This window comes from Protopterus annectens, chromosome 6.part0 (genome assembly GCF_019279795.1).
Source record: "Protopterus annectens isolate FY-2018-M chromosome 6.part0, PAN1.0, whole genome shotgun sequence".
NCBI classification, from domain to species: Eukaryota; Metazoa; Chordata; order Ceratodontiformes; family Protopteridae; genus Protopterus; species Protopterus annectens.
In genome coordinates this window covers 1,283,113,951-1,283,130,670 of record NC_056737.1, presented here as the reverse complement: position 1 = coordinate 1,283,130,670, position 16,720 = coordinate 1,283,113,951, and positions in this window count along the sequence as shown.

Sequence of the window (16,720 nt, the reverse complement as noted above, 5' to 3'; positions counted from 1 at the left end):
GCATGCTGTAGGTGGATTGGGCACTCTACATTGGCCCTAGGTGTGAGTGCATGCATGTGTCTGCCTTCTGTGGAAGGTTGGGTGCTGGGCTGTCAACTTGACACTGTAAAACTCCACTGCCAAACATGAGCGGACAGGTGAATCACTGTGGCAACCCCTAACTGGGAAAAGCCAGAAGAAGAAGTCATTTGCAAAGCAGACTTGAGCCATGGAGCGTGCGTTAAGTACTGTGATAGGTAGCATGCTGCACTAGATAGGTAGGGGGTTTAATCTCACTCTAGCCCACTTGGTGTGTGTGTGTGCGTGTGTGTGTGTGTGTGTGTGTGTGTGTGTGTGTGTGTGTGTGTGTGTGTGTGTGTATATATATATATATATATATATATATATATATATATATATATATATATATATATATATATATATATATACACCTCTCCCCAAAGAGCAAGTCTGCATACCACACTGACTTCAAAACTGCCATGGTTTTGCACTTTTTGACCTTGAAGTAGATGAAGACCTCCAAGCTCTCATCCTTCACAAGGCTCATTTTGCACTTTTTGGACCTTGCAGTTGATGGAGGGCTCCAAACTCTCATCCTTCACAAGGCTTGCTGATGTCATCTACCATAAGCCTACCTAAAGCCATGTTAATGTCAGGCTTAAGCTGTGGTATGTGCATTAAGTACTGTAATTTGTAGTATCTAAGCTTAGATAGGTAGGGGATCTAATCTCACTCAAGCCCACTTGCTGTTTTCAGGTGTGTATATGCAACTTCCTAAAAACAAATATGAATCCCACACGAACTTACAAACAGGCAGGGTTTTGCAATGCTTTGACTCTAGCAGGTGATGCGGGCCTCCAAACTCCTGTTGTCTACCAGGCCTGCTGATGTCATCTACCATAAGACTACCTGAAGACAGACTTAAGCCATGGTGCATGCATTAAGTACTGTGATCTGTAGTGTGTAAGCCTAGATAGGTAGAGGTTCTAATCTCACTCCAGCTAACATGTGCGTGTGTGTGTGTGTGTGTGTGTGTGTGTGTGTGTGTGTGTGTGTGTGTGTGTGTGTGTGTGTGTGCACGCTGTGCAGTGATCTGTACACATAAATAGGTTTTGGTACTATTCTCACTACAGCCAAGTTTGTGTGAGTGGGTATTAGAGCATTTTACATCAGCCTATGGGATTATAGGGTCCTTGGAATTTACTAGACTAATGACCCTAGGGCCCTTAAATCCCTAGCCAAGTTATTACCCTTACTTGCATGATCAGCACCTATTGCCCCTGTCCAAGAGGGCTCCGGTGGAACCGCCATGATGAAATTACAGTCACCTATCCAGTCATACAGACTGCATCTAAAGAGGGCCAATGAGGTGCTCTGTTTGAAATGATGTGAGAGTCTCTTCCAAATGTGTGTTAAACTCTTGTAGACAATTCTCTGCCTCCAGCAGGCTGTATTAATGTCACATACCAGATTAAGCTTAAGGTCCATACAGTGAGTAATCCATGTACCATGTCACCTATAAATATGCAGTATTTCCAATACAGCAGGGTCTGGGATTGCTTTGTATGCAAGGCAGAGATACCTCTGAGTAGTCTGTATGACACATTCTAAAGTGACATGATATCAGATGATCCCCATAGACAGATGCTGAAGACCTGAGTTCCCCTTGTGAAGAACATATGTGGTCTCTCCAATTACTGCAGGTGCTTGGAAAGGTACTTACTAAAAGGGCCATTGCACTCAACTATTCATTTGCTGAGGGAAGAGTACATGGAGGTAATAAAGCCTACTTTTTTCTGGAGGCAATGCCCTCACTTATTACATGAGCATGATAGAATGTCCTTCTTACCACTGTAGAGACATGGTGATCTAAGGTAAGTTAGTTGTCAGCCTGTGTGCCCAGGTCTCCCACCCCTGAGAATGTATGTCAGGTGTTGCTATTGATGTTGTACTTAGCAGGAATATCACTGTTACCTAAAGCAGTGATAATACATATATTTGCATTGCTTTTAAGGCCATGACTTTGGCAACAATCATTTGTTGAAGTAAGACCCTCGTGTAGAATGTTGACATACTTTGGAGATTCAATGAGCACTCCCAGATTGCAGGCATCAGCAAACCTTGTCAGCCACAGATATATACTTTGTGCTTTTACTTTGGAGAAATGGATTCCAAACAGTAGAAGACCCATGACTAAACCCTGTGGAGCACCCTGATTACATTTCTGCTATTGCAGGTGCATTCCCCCATTTTGACTGTATGAAATCACTGAGGCAGTGAATGACCCCTCTCATGATATAAGGGTCGATGCTTATTTGGGTACATTTGTCAATGATGGCTGAGTGGGGGATAATGTCCAATGCTTTGGCTAAGTCCATGTAGGCTGTATGCACAGATTTCCTCTCATTCAGGTAAGTGGTGACTGTCTCAAAGATATCCACCAGGTTTAACAGGCGTGATCTCCCTTTGACAAATTGAAACTATGTAGGGTCAACTGTCTGGAGATTGCCCATATCTTTGTTGATAAGGCCCATGATGATTTGCCCCATGGCCTCATAGATATGGCTAGTCAGGATAATAGATATACAGTTTCTGGGGTCAGCGGATGCAACACTGCTGTGCAAGGGTATAACAGTGGCTGTTTTCCAGTCAGCTGGGACAAAGCCAGTAATTACACTATAATTTCAAAGAGTTCCTAATGGTGTTAGCACTCCATGTTGGAGCCCATGTAGGACTCAGTATGGAATGTTATCAGGTCCCATAGCTGCTGTGTTTTTGTTCTTAGGGAGGTCATTTTTGACCTGCTCTTCAGAGATAGAAGGTAAGGGACAGGTGCTAGAGATGTGATGGGTTATGTGTGGTAGGGACAGGGAACTGATGGTTTAATGGAACCTGCTGGCCAACAGGTTAGCTATGTTAACAGGCTTTGCATATGTGGTATCATTAACTACAGGTTCAGCACAAATGTGGGCCTGTCCTTTTGAGTTACAGATGTAACTATAGAATGACTTTTAGTTGTCCTTTGTGGAGGAGGCTAATTTAGACCCATACTTTGTTTTGGAGGACTTCACATCAACACTTATTTGCTAGTTTAAGCTGAGGAGGGAGTGTTTCCAATTTAGGGAGCTCCCTCCCTCCTACCCTTAGACAGCAATGTCTTCCTATTATTATAAAGCCTGTTACTGACAGTTGTCCACCAGGCAGGTTTGCTTCACCATGAGGAGCTTATTGTGCTCATGTCAGGCACAGCCGTGTCAATGCAGTCATACAGGTGTTTGACTAAAGCATTGGTGTAGAGCTCTGCATAGCTGCCAGTTACATCTGAGGGAGGAGGTTCAGTGAGGCTATTTATATCATCCCATAGGAGGTTATAATCTGGATTGGTGAATGTCTTTAGTGTATGTGCTGCAAGGGGGGGTGTCAGGTGTGATACCTACTTTGAATGAGACCAGTTTGTGATCAGATCTCCCCAGGGAAGGACCTCACAGTGGGGGTGATACAGTGTTTGCCTACATTGATAACAACCTGATTCAGTATGTTAGCTCCCCTTGTGGGGGTGTCAAACAGCTGGTCCAGGGCATTGGAGATAATGAAGCTGAGTAACCTTTAGGCAAGTGAGTTTGAGCACAAATAATCTACCCAGTCGGTGGGTAGGAAAAGCCACCCCAAACCATGGTGTTCAGATGTGTCTTGATAGACTTATGTAGATCCAAAGAAGTACAGTGGGTGTCCTAATTCATGAATGGGCTCTTGTAGCTGGCAATGACTTGAATACATGCCCCACAAACAGTCAATAGCACCTGAAGTGTGTCCGTGGAATGACTGTGTAACAAATGTGGGTGTGTATGTATCATTAATGAATAGTTATACACTGCCAACATCACTTTGCATGCCTTCGGTTTGAGGTCTGCGTGTATGGAAAGAGGTGTAGCCTGGTATGGGTGTGATACTCTCCACAGCCTTGACCCAGGTGTGTGTGACTGCACAAAGGTATGCATGTTGCAAGGTGAGGACAGCTTCCAGTGACAGCAGTTTCCTGTTGACACTCCTAGAATTAAGCAGCATAACCTTGAGATTGTTTGTAAATGGGGTTTTTACATTTGAAATTTGTCCTTGAGACACCACCTAAAAAGGGTACTATGGGTTGGCAATAACCTTGGCCAGTAGCCAACATCCCAGGGGTGACAGATGAAGATCATCTGTGGCAAAGCCTCGAGGTCTATTGAGCATGTCATCCCTGGCTGACAGATAGTGGATCCCCTTAGAATGACATCAGATGTTAAGCCTATTATTGAAGTCAATCATCTTCTGTTTATATTGAAGCATCATCCTAGGTGAGGGTAAAATGCAGCTGATGGCCAAGGCCATACTGCCTGATACACATAGTGAGAGAACTCAGTCATGCCTGTCATCACATTGTCCAGAGAGATACGTCACAAGTCATACACACTAACAGGAAATATGATGTAGTCATAACAGTACTTATTGTTGACAGACATGAGTGTATGTGTGATATGCCGTATCCTGGCACCTCACAGATAGCTGACCATGACTTTTCCCTTATCTAGACTGGTGAAAGGGACATCGATGTGACTCATGATGTAATCATGTATGCCTAATACGTTTGATTTTGTGTTTTGCTATAATGATTTGACCAGTGAGACAGTGGTGTATTAGCTATTATGTGTACTGTGTTCTGCAGAGGTAGTATTATGTTTAAGGTGCTTGTGTTTCTATTTGTGAGGTGTCTGGTGTTTAGGTATGTTCCTGGTACAGATCTCTGCATATGTAGGTATGTGTGCTATTGGTTTGGGTGGAGTAGGAGGTGAGGTGGGCATATTGGCAACCCACTCATTTTCATATGTACTGACAGGTGTATGGGAGAGCATAGATTCAAGGTTTTTAATCTAGATGGAGCTCTCACACATTGTGTTTGTGTGGAGTAGGAGTAGAGGTTTGGGGATGCCGTCCACATGTCTGCAACAATCTGAGATAATGCCATTAGGAATAGATTAGTGCTTGTGTATACGTCACAACAGGCTATGGTTAGGCAGTGGCCTGACAGATGCTAGCATATAACATGTCATTACCTTTATGGTGTCATTGTAAGGTAAAACAGCACCTGACAGTGTGGGATAACATGGAAAATTGAGTACACTGCTTTGCCAGGCTTGTGGCACTTGCATAAACCATAATCCTGTTATTAGGCATGGCTGCAATAGCATACTTACGAATGTGCCAGTGTATAACTCCAGCAAAGTAAGGGTCATGTTGCTATACCATTGAGGTTCACAGCCTCAAACACAGTCTCTGTAGGCAGTCTTTGCAGTGATGATATGCATATCCATGCATGCATAGAAAACTTGTCCAACTTTACTGCCATTACTTTAGCCTTGTAAGTCTACAATGTCTGTCAAACAAACAAAACAGCAAATGTATGCTGTGTAAAATGATGTGGGAACACAGTTTAGTTTTCCAGGAACATAAATGTACAGTATGACATACCTAGAGCACATGGGAGGGACAGAGACATTGCCCAAACATGGCCACCCATCTGCAGTAGGCCTCACATCCATGTCATGCAGATCACCACCGTTATACTGTTGAAGGCTAGACTATATAAATTGCTGTGAAACTGTCACTGAACATGGATCACTGCCACTGTGGAGCTTGATGAAGCAACCTTGGACTTCTATGTCACCTAAGACTTAACCTTATATTGTCATGCAGCAGCTGTGCTCCTAATCACCATCAGGTCAGTGCCCTAGTCAAATGCTATGAGCCACAGAAAACAAGGCATAATACATGCAAATGTGAAATGATTGGTCTTGTTGCTAATTAAGGCATCTACCTAGAAAAGGATACAACAAGCCTACAGAGCCTTGCATCATGTGTGACAAGTGTGTGGATGAACAAACATTCTGTGGCCCACTTCTTATCTTGAGCTTGGTGATAATGTTTTGCTCCTGGTATGAAAGAAATAATAGGAGGTTTGTATCTCTCCACAGTGAGGCTGTGTTGAGGCCAGCAGTAGTAGTAGCCAGACAGCAGCAATTCAGGTGACTCCCCTCTTTTCAGCATTTTTCATAAGGTAATTGTACTTTTTCAGTATGCACTGCTTGATTAGTTTGCAACTTCAGAATAACTGCCTAAATATACCATTCTAAACTTTACAGAGTATACGTATTACTTTCCCTTCCAGTGTTTGGCAGTGTTCTGTACAGAACCAGACACCTTGGATGACATTTCTCTCAGAAACCATGATGATATTAACTTCAATACAGAGTTGGACACAGGACAACCAGCATGCACTGTCAAGCATTGTCTTCATAGCTGCGGAACAGATACTTATGACACTGAGTGATATTCTCAATACAACTGTTTAATCAATAATAAAGGATCTGTTGCTATGCATATGAGGATTCCCACTGTGACCATTACCACCCTGGTGGATAGGGGCATCCTGAGTCAATGTAGAAATTGCCCCTTGTTTACCAACAACCACTTCTTTATCAAACAAACTGATATGGTATGTGAGAGATGTATATACACAATGTCACTGGAGGCAAAGTTCTCATATAAAAACACTCCTAATATCAGTAAGGTAGTCAGTAGTACACACACCACATCCATCACACAAAATCCAAAGCAGACATACGCTGAGGCACTGACATGTAACCTACATAAATCACAAACACCTCATAGAGGAAGTCCAGATAACAAATACCCTCAACAGCTCCACATGCACTCTGTGAAAACAACACACATATGAACACATAGAGCAACATGTCATGGAGGACTAGCACATAAGCCCATATGTCAAGCCAACACACAATTCAAAATTCTAGTCATCGCAGACATCATGCAAATGAGGAGCTGTCACTGAATCCCACACTGACACAAATGTTCTCCAGGAAGGGCTGACACAGACATACAGTTGTTGTCAGAGTCATGGGCTAACACTAAATACCAAGTAATGCATAATACTATCCTTTGGGAAGTCATCCACCACTGGTAACTATCATATTGCCAGCATTCCTTGAACAGTTGACCGAGTAGTCAAGTGACTTATGGACACAGATAGTGATCTACCCTTCACTGTTAATGTGTATGTAATATTGTGGACATCATTCTATGTTGTGCAACCTATAAACATAGGTATGGCATGTAAACCAAAGAAGCCATTGTTCCACTGTAATTGACATTCATCATACCTATCATTGGTGCAATTCCACCTTTGGTATGCAACTAACCAGGCATGTCCAACAACTGTAACATCCAAAGAGATTCCTCAGTAAAGCACTACAAGATCTATGTAAGTAACATGTCCTAGGCAAACCACGTAAAGGCCCTATTCATGCAGTCTGTCTCCTATGTGCTTTGGAGGGGAGGTGTATGCCTGCCATACAGGGCAGTGTCAACTCCCATTGTGGACCTCTTACATCCATAGCACAGTTCTGCCTAAAGTAAATCAAGTGCAAGTTATGCAATTAGATGGTGAACAGGACAATCATACCTGCTTGTGGACCAATGTCTACAATGGACACAGGAAAACTGTGTATGGTTCAACTCCCGCACCCAGGCTTGTAGATGTTTCAGCTCCCAAAACCCTGCTTACACTTATCAATGATATAAGACCTTGACAGTGTTTAAGGATGCATGGCTAGGCTTAAAGAATCCCTTGTATTTGTTAGCCTATTAAACACATATGAACCTATGAACCCCAGAACCTATACTGTGCTACCTTTCTGACAACGTTTGCCTTCTGTGCTGACATTCAATTTCAATTCTGTGCTTTGATGTTGATGGGTAGATTGTAGATGTGTACCTGTAGGTGTGTCCTACACAATCCTGAAAGTGAAACGTAAACATTTCCATGTGACACCTGTCATTGTGTGACTACACAGCCATTGCAACAGCATCCATTGAAATGTGCACACACTATTATGGTATAGTCATTATAAATGGCAACATAAAAATTATTAAAGTGACTGTTATAATTAGCATGTCAAAAGCAACACTGGATGAAACAAATTCATATCAATGTAGATAGTCACCCTGTGTATCAGACACATAACTTTATTTCCCTGCATCTATGAGAACGATGAGAGGGATGTGGCACAGGTATCATCACTTTCACAAGGTGTTGTGTGGGGGTGCAGGAGGCCAAGACTGACCCAATAGGTTGGCAAGTGTGTGTTTGAATCAGGAAGGGAAGCATGCAAAATGGGCCATGGAAATGTGGCATGTGTATCTGTAAGTGACCTGAATGTGACAGGGGTGTGTGAGTGTCTGCGTATATACAACCAAGTTCATTGTAGCCCTACATGTCTGTATGTTGGACAGCTGTGAGCCCTGCATAGCAGAGTTGACAGTTCATCATCCCTGCCCCCGAGCATGTGAACTGGGTCTGCTAGGAGTTGCATTGACACCTCCATGCCCAAGATCAGATGCTGTACTACTACCCAAGGGTGATTGCTGTCTGCTGGGAATGTATCCACCATGGGACTACCCAGGACCACAAGCCCATGGTCTGCTACGTCTTGGTGTGAACAGGACACTCCCCTCTGGAGCACTGGATGTACTGCCACTCAGGAAGTGTGATTGTGCAAGGCCACGTGGGCTCTCAGTAGATTTAGTTGCTGACCTACGTCCACAAGACCGATGGTCAACTCCAACCAGAAGTTCCATCACAGACAACGTGTATTCCAAGACAGATAGTGTGCAATCTCTCTGAGATCAATGTCTTTCCACTGCATCAGTGAACCATTTCAGGGTATCAACAATATGGTGGAGATAGTCATAGATGTCAGACTGCATTGCATCCATAACCCTAAGCATTCATTAGGAGCTCCTTTCTGAACATGCCTGTGCCTCCATGATGGCTTTAAACATACGCCGAGTGACACAGGATGAGATACCTGAAATAGGTGGTGGAGGGACAGTAGGACTCCTACAAGCACCCCTGCCAATCTGCCACTGTTTGGCTATGGCCAGTGTTGACAGTCATGGCAGCCACAGTAGCTATACTTCTTTGTTCAATGTCCCCACCCTATGACTGTCCAATATGTGTAGCCTCAGGGGACTGAGTATGTGTAGGCGTACTGCGTATGGTGATGATTAGGGCGGATGAGGGTTGTCAACCTTTGTGTCAGATTCAGCCCCTGCAGCCACCAGCTGTGCCTCACTTTGGCCACCATCAACATCAGAGTCTGAAGAGATACTGACATTTGGTTGGTAAGGGGACACAGAGCAACCTCCCTGGTCACCTGTGATAAAAAGGGTAAAGCATTACATTAATGCCTGCACTACTATACTCTGCAATACTATATTGCAATATATGTTAATCTGTATACATTGCTGTCACTATTACAGACTTGCATAACCCCAACCTCATATAACACAGCATGATGACATTATTTTATAACCCACATCTGTAAGTATTTGGAAATAAACATTAATTACACAAGAATCTTGTGAGCAAAACATGAATGATGCACACTGCTGACATTCTGGAAAACTCAAAAGTGGACAGTTCTGGAAGTCTGTAATGTCCTGACAATACTGTCAAATCAATCACTGTGTTCACACCTACAAGGTATATGTATGACTATGTACAGTCAGAAAATATCTGTACAATTGGCAATCATGCAGACAGTACATCAAGCCAGCCAGCAGACCTGTGATGACACTTGAGTGAATACAATGAGCTAAATCTACATCTCTGACAAAACAGTTTTTTGCTTATCAGCAGCAAGCAGCGACACAGACTCTTTCTATTCCTGACAGTCCTGGAAAAATGTGAGGGAAAGGTAATGTAATCAGTATCACATGTTACAGTATAACAGGGCGAATACGTCCTGATCTCTCACATTTACATTAGCTGCTATGTTAACAGGTATGTGGGTCACAAACTGTGCATGAGTTTAAAACTGCAGCTAACCCCCCCAAAAAACACCTGACACCCACGTAAAACTATGGGTACCCTGACACACTGAATGCTGCAGTATTCCAGTGCTGATCCAACTAAGCATACATGAATGCTCCTCTTGAGTGGAAACAATTGCACCTACATCCACAACATATTGAGTGATGGATGCCTGGGAGCTGTCCTGTGCTGCAAGGTTCACCAGGAGTTCTTTGGTGGCTGACAGAGGTTGTTCTGCAGGCCCACCACCAGTGACCTGACAATCCCTGGCCATGTCCGTTGCACGTCTTTGTGCCACGTTGATCACATTGGTTGCACGGTGTTGCACCTGCTCATATTTAAAATTCTAGTGACCCACAGCATTAATGTTTTTCACTAGTTCATCCCACTAGGTTGCATGCTTTTGCCTATTTGCTGTCTCTGTGGATAGCAGGACTTGATGGTGTTGTCTCAAGGCCTCAATAATGATTTTCTACCTCACTGAAAGGTGTATGGCATCTGGCATGCATGATATCTCCTGAAATAGAAATAAATGAGAACACATGCCAGGATCGCATACATGGGAGTACAGTATGTAGAGCTACAGCAATAAAGATAGCCTATTAGTATTCCTCATTTGATTACACATCTCATAATCAACAGTGTGCCAAACAAACAAAGGTTGCAGAAATAACTAGGATAGTAGCAATAGTGACCCACTGCTATTTGTGACATGACCGATGCTCATGTATGATTACACAACAAACACAGGAGTCCATTGTAGTATGCCCCATAGCAGGGAAACCCCCACCCATAACATATGTATAAACAACAGTGCCGACCAAGTAGCAGGGTACTACTACAACTGCTAACAAAGGAAGTATCCAGGAGACCTGTGTACCTTGTTAATACAGAACATTAAACCCTTGCTGTACTCTGCATCCTCTGTAGGTGTAATACAGCTGGAGATCACTGGCATGTTATCAGTACATGTCAAAGAAAGGCCTACTGATGTAATCCCTATTCTCCCCAAGTATATTCAAACATATGCATCATGTTGAAAACAAAATGGTTACATACCTGATGGAGTACAAAACTCCTCTGTTGAAAGATACAGCTGTATGAGTACTGTGTGAAGAGTTAACCATACAAACTGTCATACACAATGGGTCCCCTAGCTAGGTGTTTGCCTTTGTACGATGATTCTCATTAGCAGATGATTGCCTCTGAACCACTCTGTGGTTCAGGAATGCTACATGCAGCATACACAGCTGATTTGCAGTATAATTCGCCAATCTCATGCAACTACTCAACAATATATCAGACCTCAATGTAGATTTCATCCCCTTTCTCACATTTTGGGTTGGAAATTACTGAGGTAGGGATTATGTCAGCACAGAGAGAATGTTTGTAGCAGCTACTTGCTACATACACATGTGTATGCTACTGGCTGAATCTGCTGCTACTGCAGGCAGTAGACATAGTTACAAAGTCTATAGAATGTGCAGGGCAACAATACTTAAGAGTAACTGTGGGACCTGTGGCAGCCAGGTCTATATTAGAACACAGAACATTCAAAATTTCGAGTGTTCTAATATTGACCCGTTTTCAGCAAACGCTGAAAATATTGAAGAAACAGAAAACCAAATTTTTTCCTGGGGAAAGAATCTGGTTGTCTGTTTCTGTTGCTTCGATATTTTAAGTGCTGTGGTGGAAAGTTACGGGTCAGGTTCAGGTAAGTGTGCGATTGTGTGGACGTGAGGGTTAGGGCCGGTTAGGTGAGTTCAGGTTAGGGCGTGGGTCAGGTAAGTGTGCGATTGTGTGGAGGTGAGGGTTAGGGCGGGGTAGGTGAGTTAGGGTTAGGGGGCAGGTGAGTTGACTGTGCGATAGTGACGGACCTTAGGGTTAGGGTTTGGGTTAAGGTAAGTGGATAGTTAGCGGTGTATGTATAGTTTAGTGTAGGGTTAGGTGTAAGAGTTTAGGTGTATGTGTGTGGATTGCTGTTTGTTTGGTGTGCTTGTGTTGTGTACATGTGTTTTGGAACAGCAAATTTTTTCGGTAGGAAAATATTCTCTGTTCTGAATGTTCGATGTTTTAAATTTTCGATTTATAGGGTTCGATATTAGAACACTCGACATTTTGAATGTTCGGTGTTCCACTATAGACACTGGCAGCCTTGATGTCCAGCCAGTGCCTGATGAGGGAACACATCCTACTGGAAAGTAATGTATGTGTTTAAGGTAAAAAGATGAAAAACCACAAACCAATGACCTCCAAAAAATGTTTATTGCTCCTGACGTCTCAGCTACAAGCCTTGAAGTCTTATAGCCGAGATGTCAGGAGCAATAAACATTTTTTGGAGGTCACTGGTTTGTGGTTTTTCATCTGTTTATCATGTTTTTGTGCTTTGGTGACTTTGGCATGTGTTTAAGGTAAGTATGTTAGCCAAAGGTATCATTAACAGAGTAAAGGGAGACATACTTGTTGCATCACAGGACAAGGTAAGGGCTACATTAACCATTATGTCAATCAGTTGGATAACTGCTAAATCATGTGTTATGTCATGGTAGTAATCTGGAATGTGCATGCTGGCAACCATTGCTTCTAGCACAACCTCCATATATGTATGTTACTTGTGCTGCTGGGGTTGTCTGTAATATCACTAGCAGATCATTGCGGGCTGCAGTCTGATATGACTGGGCCTCATTTGAATTACGTACTTCAAAATCCTCTGGGAATTCATACTGATGCAAGACCTGCCATTCTATACACTTTCTAGTGTTGTAATAGGAATAATTTAAATGTGGTGTTATCTGTAGGCCTTTGACTGCCATTACTTAGAAATAGGCATTCGATCTGTAATGCTTGGATGGGTAAATAGGTGATGAGGCTGTCATACATATCAGAATTTATGCTAGTGATGTTTATATACACATATTTTAAATGCTAGATACAGCTAAATTTGAATCCAAGACCATGTGAACCAAAAAGTAATGTTTTCACAGCATTTAACAGATTGAGCTACTGAGTCACTGTTACAGCAGATGTATTTTTATGCATTGTAGGTATAATTGCACACTTGCCTGCTGTTACATGTCTCACTAACATCTGTTATGTGTGCAGCTTTAAAGTGATGTATTTCTCTAAAACAGAACCAGTTAAACCCTCCTATTTTTCCATTACTCATGTAGCAGGTGTATTTTTACATGTTGTAGATATAATTGCACAGTTACCTGCTGTTAGATACATTACTTACATCTGTTCTTACGTCTATGGCTTCATAGTGATGTATTTCTCTACCAGAGACCCAGTTACACTCCTATTTTTCCATTAATCTTATAGCTGATTTGTGCAATGTGGCGCAATGTGCAGCATGGCTTAAACATGCTTAATGACAGGAACTTGACAATTACTATATTTTGCTTAAAACAGTTGTGTTAATTAACAGGCTGTGTGGCTTGGTGGGTTGATGCACTGTTCTAAAGATGTGTAGTAGACCTGAGTTTGAAATAGGGTAAAGGTGTAATTTTTGAACATGATTACTATTTTTCCCAAAACATATATCAATACATCATCATTTAGCATAGCTTAGTGATGCTGCACGATGAGCAGCATCATGCAAAATTTCTTTAAAGAAATGTAAAACGGGGAGATAGGACAGTGGTGAAATGGGGTGCAAGAAGAGGGGAAAACATAGTGAAAGGCAGATAGGTATGTGCAGGAAGGGTGTAGGAAAGAACCATAGCTATCCATTTCTTCTACGGCAAAACTGTGCACTTTAACAGTTTTTTAGCTGAATTTAGACTGTCCCCCCAGAGAGAGGGGTGACGACTACACAAGTTTGTTGTCAAGCCAGTTGGACCAGATTAAGTGTGTCCAGTGGACATGTGTGAGAAATGGAGAGCTATGTATCGGATATATATATATTTTTTTTGGACAGGTGCTTATTTTTTAAGGTGTTAGTGGAATGTTGGGGAAGGGACATAGGTAGGTGTGGGGGAGGTAAGTTAGGAATGTGAGGAAGATTTTGCAGACAGACAAGACAGACAAGACAGTAGATAGGGTTGGTGTGGGACACAAGAGGGGGTGAACACCTTGGTTGGGGAGGGTGTTGTAGAATCCCAGTCCCATGCTAATCAGACACTGTAGCAGTGTGATTCAGGTCTTCACCCATCAGACTGTCAGCACTGAACCTTCACTGATGCTGTGGAGGCAGTGGTCAAAGTTGGCACCTGGTGCAAGAATTCTCCACCAGGATGGACAGCATGCTCTCCATCCAGCAAAGGGATGCTCAGTACAGTAGCCCATGCACCATGTCTGGCAGCTCATCATGGGTGACAAAAGCATCCCCTTCACCTCGACTCCCAGAGGAGAGACCACCCCCAGCCTGTGGGTTAGAACTACCCGATGGAGCAGGTAGTGCAGGGGCAGCAAAGGGAGTGCCACAAGGCTACAACCCAGATGTGCTGGGCCCCAGTGCCTCAGCCGGGGGATCCAAGGTAAGGATCACCAAGAACTAGCCTACCTTGTACTGCTGTGGTAAATTAAATATAAACATAAGGAAAAATAAGCGTAACCAATAAAAATGAATTAATAACATAAGAGAAAACAATAATGAGTAATAGAAAGAAATTGAAAATAATATAATGAGGAACACAACAATAAATACTGTAAAACAATTATACATAAGGCCAACATAAGAGGTAATTACAAATAATATGATAATATAAATTACAATAATAAATATTATTAGTAAATAAAAGAAGAGAAGGTATCTGCAAATCAAGGGACCAGAGATACAGGGCAGTAGTCATTACATTCTGAAAAAATCGTGACAGTTGAGAGTATGTTCATGTACACTAATTATATTAGACAGAAGAACATTTCCCAGTTGGCTGCCATGGGTAGAACCCACAAGCAGTGACTACAGGAAGACTGACTGTTTTGTTTAAAAAAATAAATTTTCAGCCTGCCATCTCCTTTAAAACTTTTATTGATTCATGTTGCGTCAAATTGTGAATTTACACACATGCATAGCTGTGTCTGGTGTCGGATTAGAACCCACAAACAATAACTACAAGAAAACTAAGCACTTCTTTGAAAAAAGTAATTGTCAAAGCATCATCTTCTTTTACACTTTATTGGTTAACGTCACTTAATATCTGGAATTTACACACATGGATAGCTGTCTAAGACTTCTATTAACTTATCCCTATACCCTGTTCCTTTACTGAATAAAATCTACAGCATATTACAGACAAAATGAGAAGAACAAAAGCTTGACCCTTGATCTGGGTATTGCACTGTTTTTATGTATGACATATGTTGGCACATTATTTAGTACTTCACATTTATCATTTGTCTGGTGTCAGATTAGAATGCACAAACAGTGACTACAGGAATACTAAATACATTATTTGAAAAAATTTTTTTATCAAAACACCATCTCTTTTTAAACTTTATTGATTAATGTTGCATCAAATCTGGCATTTACACACATGTATAGCTATCTAGAACTTCTGTTAACTAGCCCATATACCCTGTTCATTCAATGACTGCAATTTACAGCATATTTCAGACAATGAGCAGACCAGAACAGTGACTCTTAATCTGGGTAGACCACAACATTAACTGATGGTCAGAAGCTATGCTACACAGTACTGCATGTTTACTTACTTTAACTTGCTTTACCATTTCCGATATGCACTGTTACATTAATAAAGATGTAAGATTCCCCGGGTATGTATTACCTGACTTGTTAAGACTGCAAAATCGGTATTTACTTTATTGTATTAAGTTATGCATTAAGCTATTGCTTTGATAATTTTCTTACTTACCACAAGTTTGCCTCATCCTGGCCAAATGCCCTGCAATGGACTGGACATTGTGATCCCTCTATTCTACAGCTGTGGTAAGAGAAGCAAACCATTATGCATACCAGTTTTGCACAGATTCAGCTTGTATATTTATAAATTACTAGAAAACATACTTACATATCTGTGGGGTGTGCCCATCCCAAGCTTCTTAGACCCAGGTGTCCAAGATTCCCCTCTTCCTATATTTCAGGTCATCATAGTAATAACCAGACTACTCACCGGGATGGGGGATATGAGTAACACTGGTTAGGTCCCCTGGCCAAATGATCCCAGGCCACAGACTTACACTCTGAGCTCTTGTAGTTGCCCTGCAGCAGCCAGGGTTCATATCGGTCTACCAAGAGTCCAATGAAAACTCTGGACTTCTGCCCTCCCCACTTTTGTGCCTGAAAGTGCACTTCCTTACCAACAGCAGCAGGCATACCCACAGTCAATGTCAGGCTCTAAGGAATAATGTGAAATTCCTCCCTATTGCCCTTTAAATAGGCTGTATTCCTGCCAATGCACATTATACTGTAACTTTCAAAAAAGCACCACATTGTTTAGCATCACTCAAGGTCACACAACTCATGTTTAAGTGAAGCTTAGCAACACGCAAACTGGAAAAGACCATTGACCATGTTTAAGCACTGCTTAGCATCGCACAGCTTTTCTGACTGTTTCTAAATGTGACAATTATTTAATTTAAAGTCAACCAATGTTTCAATAACCTGACACAAAGCATTACTAGCCAGGTCTTGAACCTGGGACCTCCTACACTGTAGATCATGACTCAACCTGTCTAACCACTGGAGCCTACATGGACTTTATTGAATCCTGGGGAGTGTGTCCATTACCTCACTCATATAAGTTTGCTTCTCTGTTTTAGCCCTTTTGCGTCTAGAAAGATTTAAAATTCCTGAAGTAATAATATTTAAATTTAAATGTCCATTTCTGG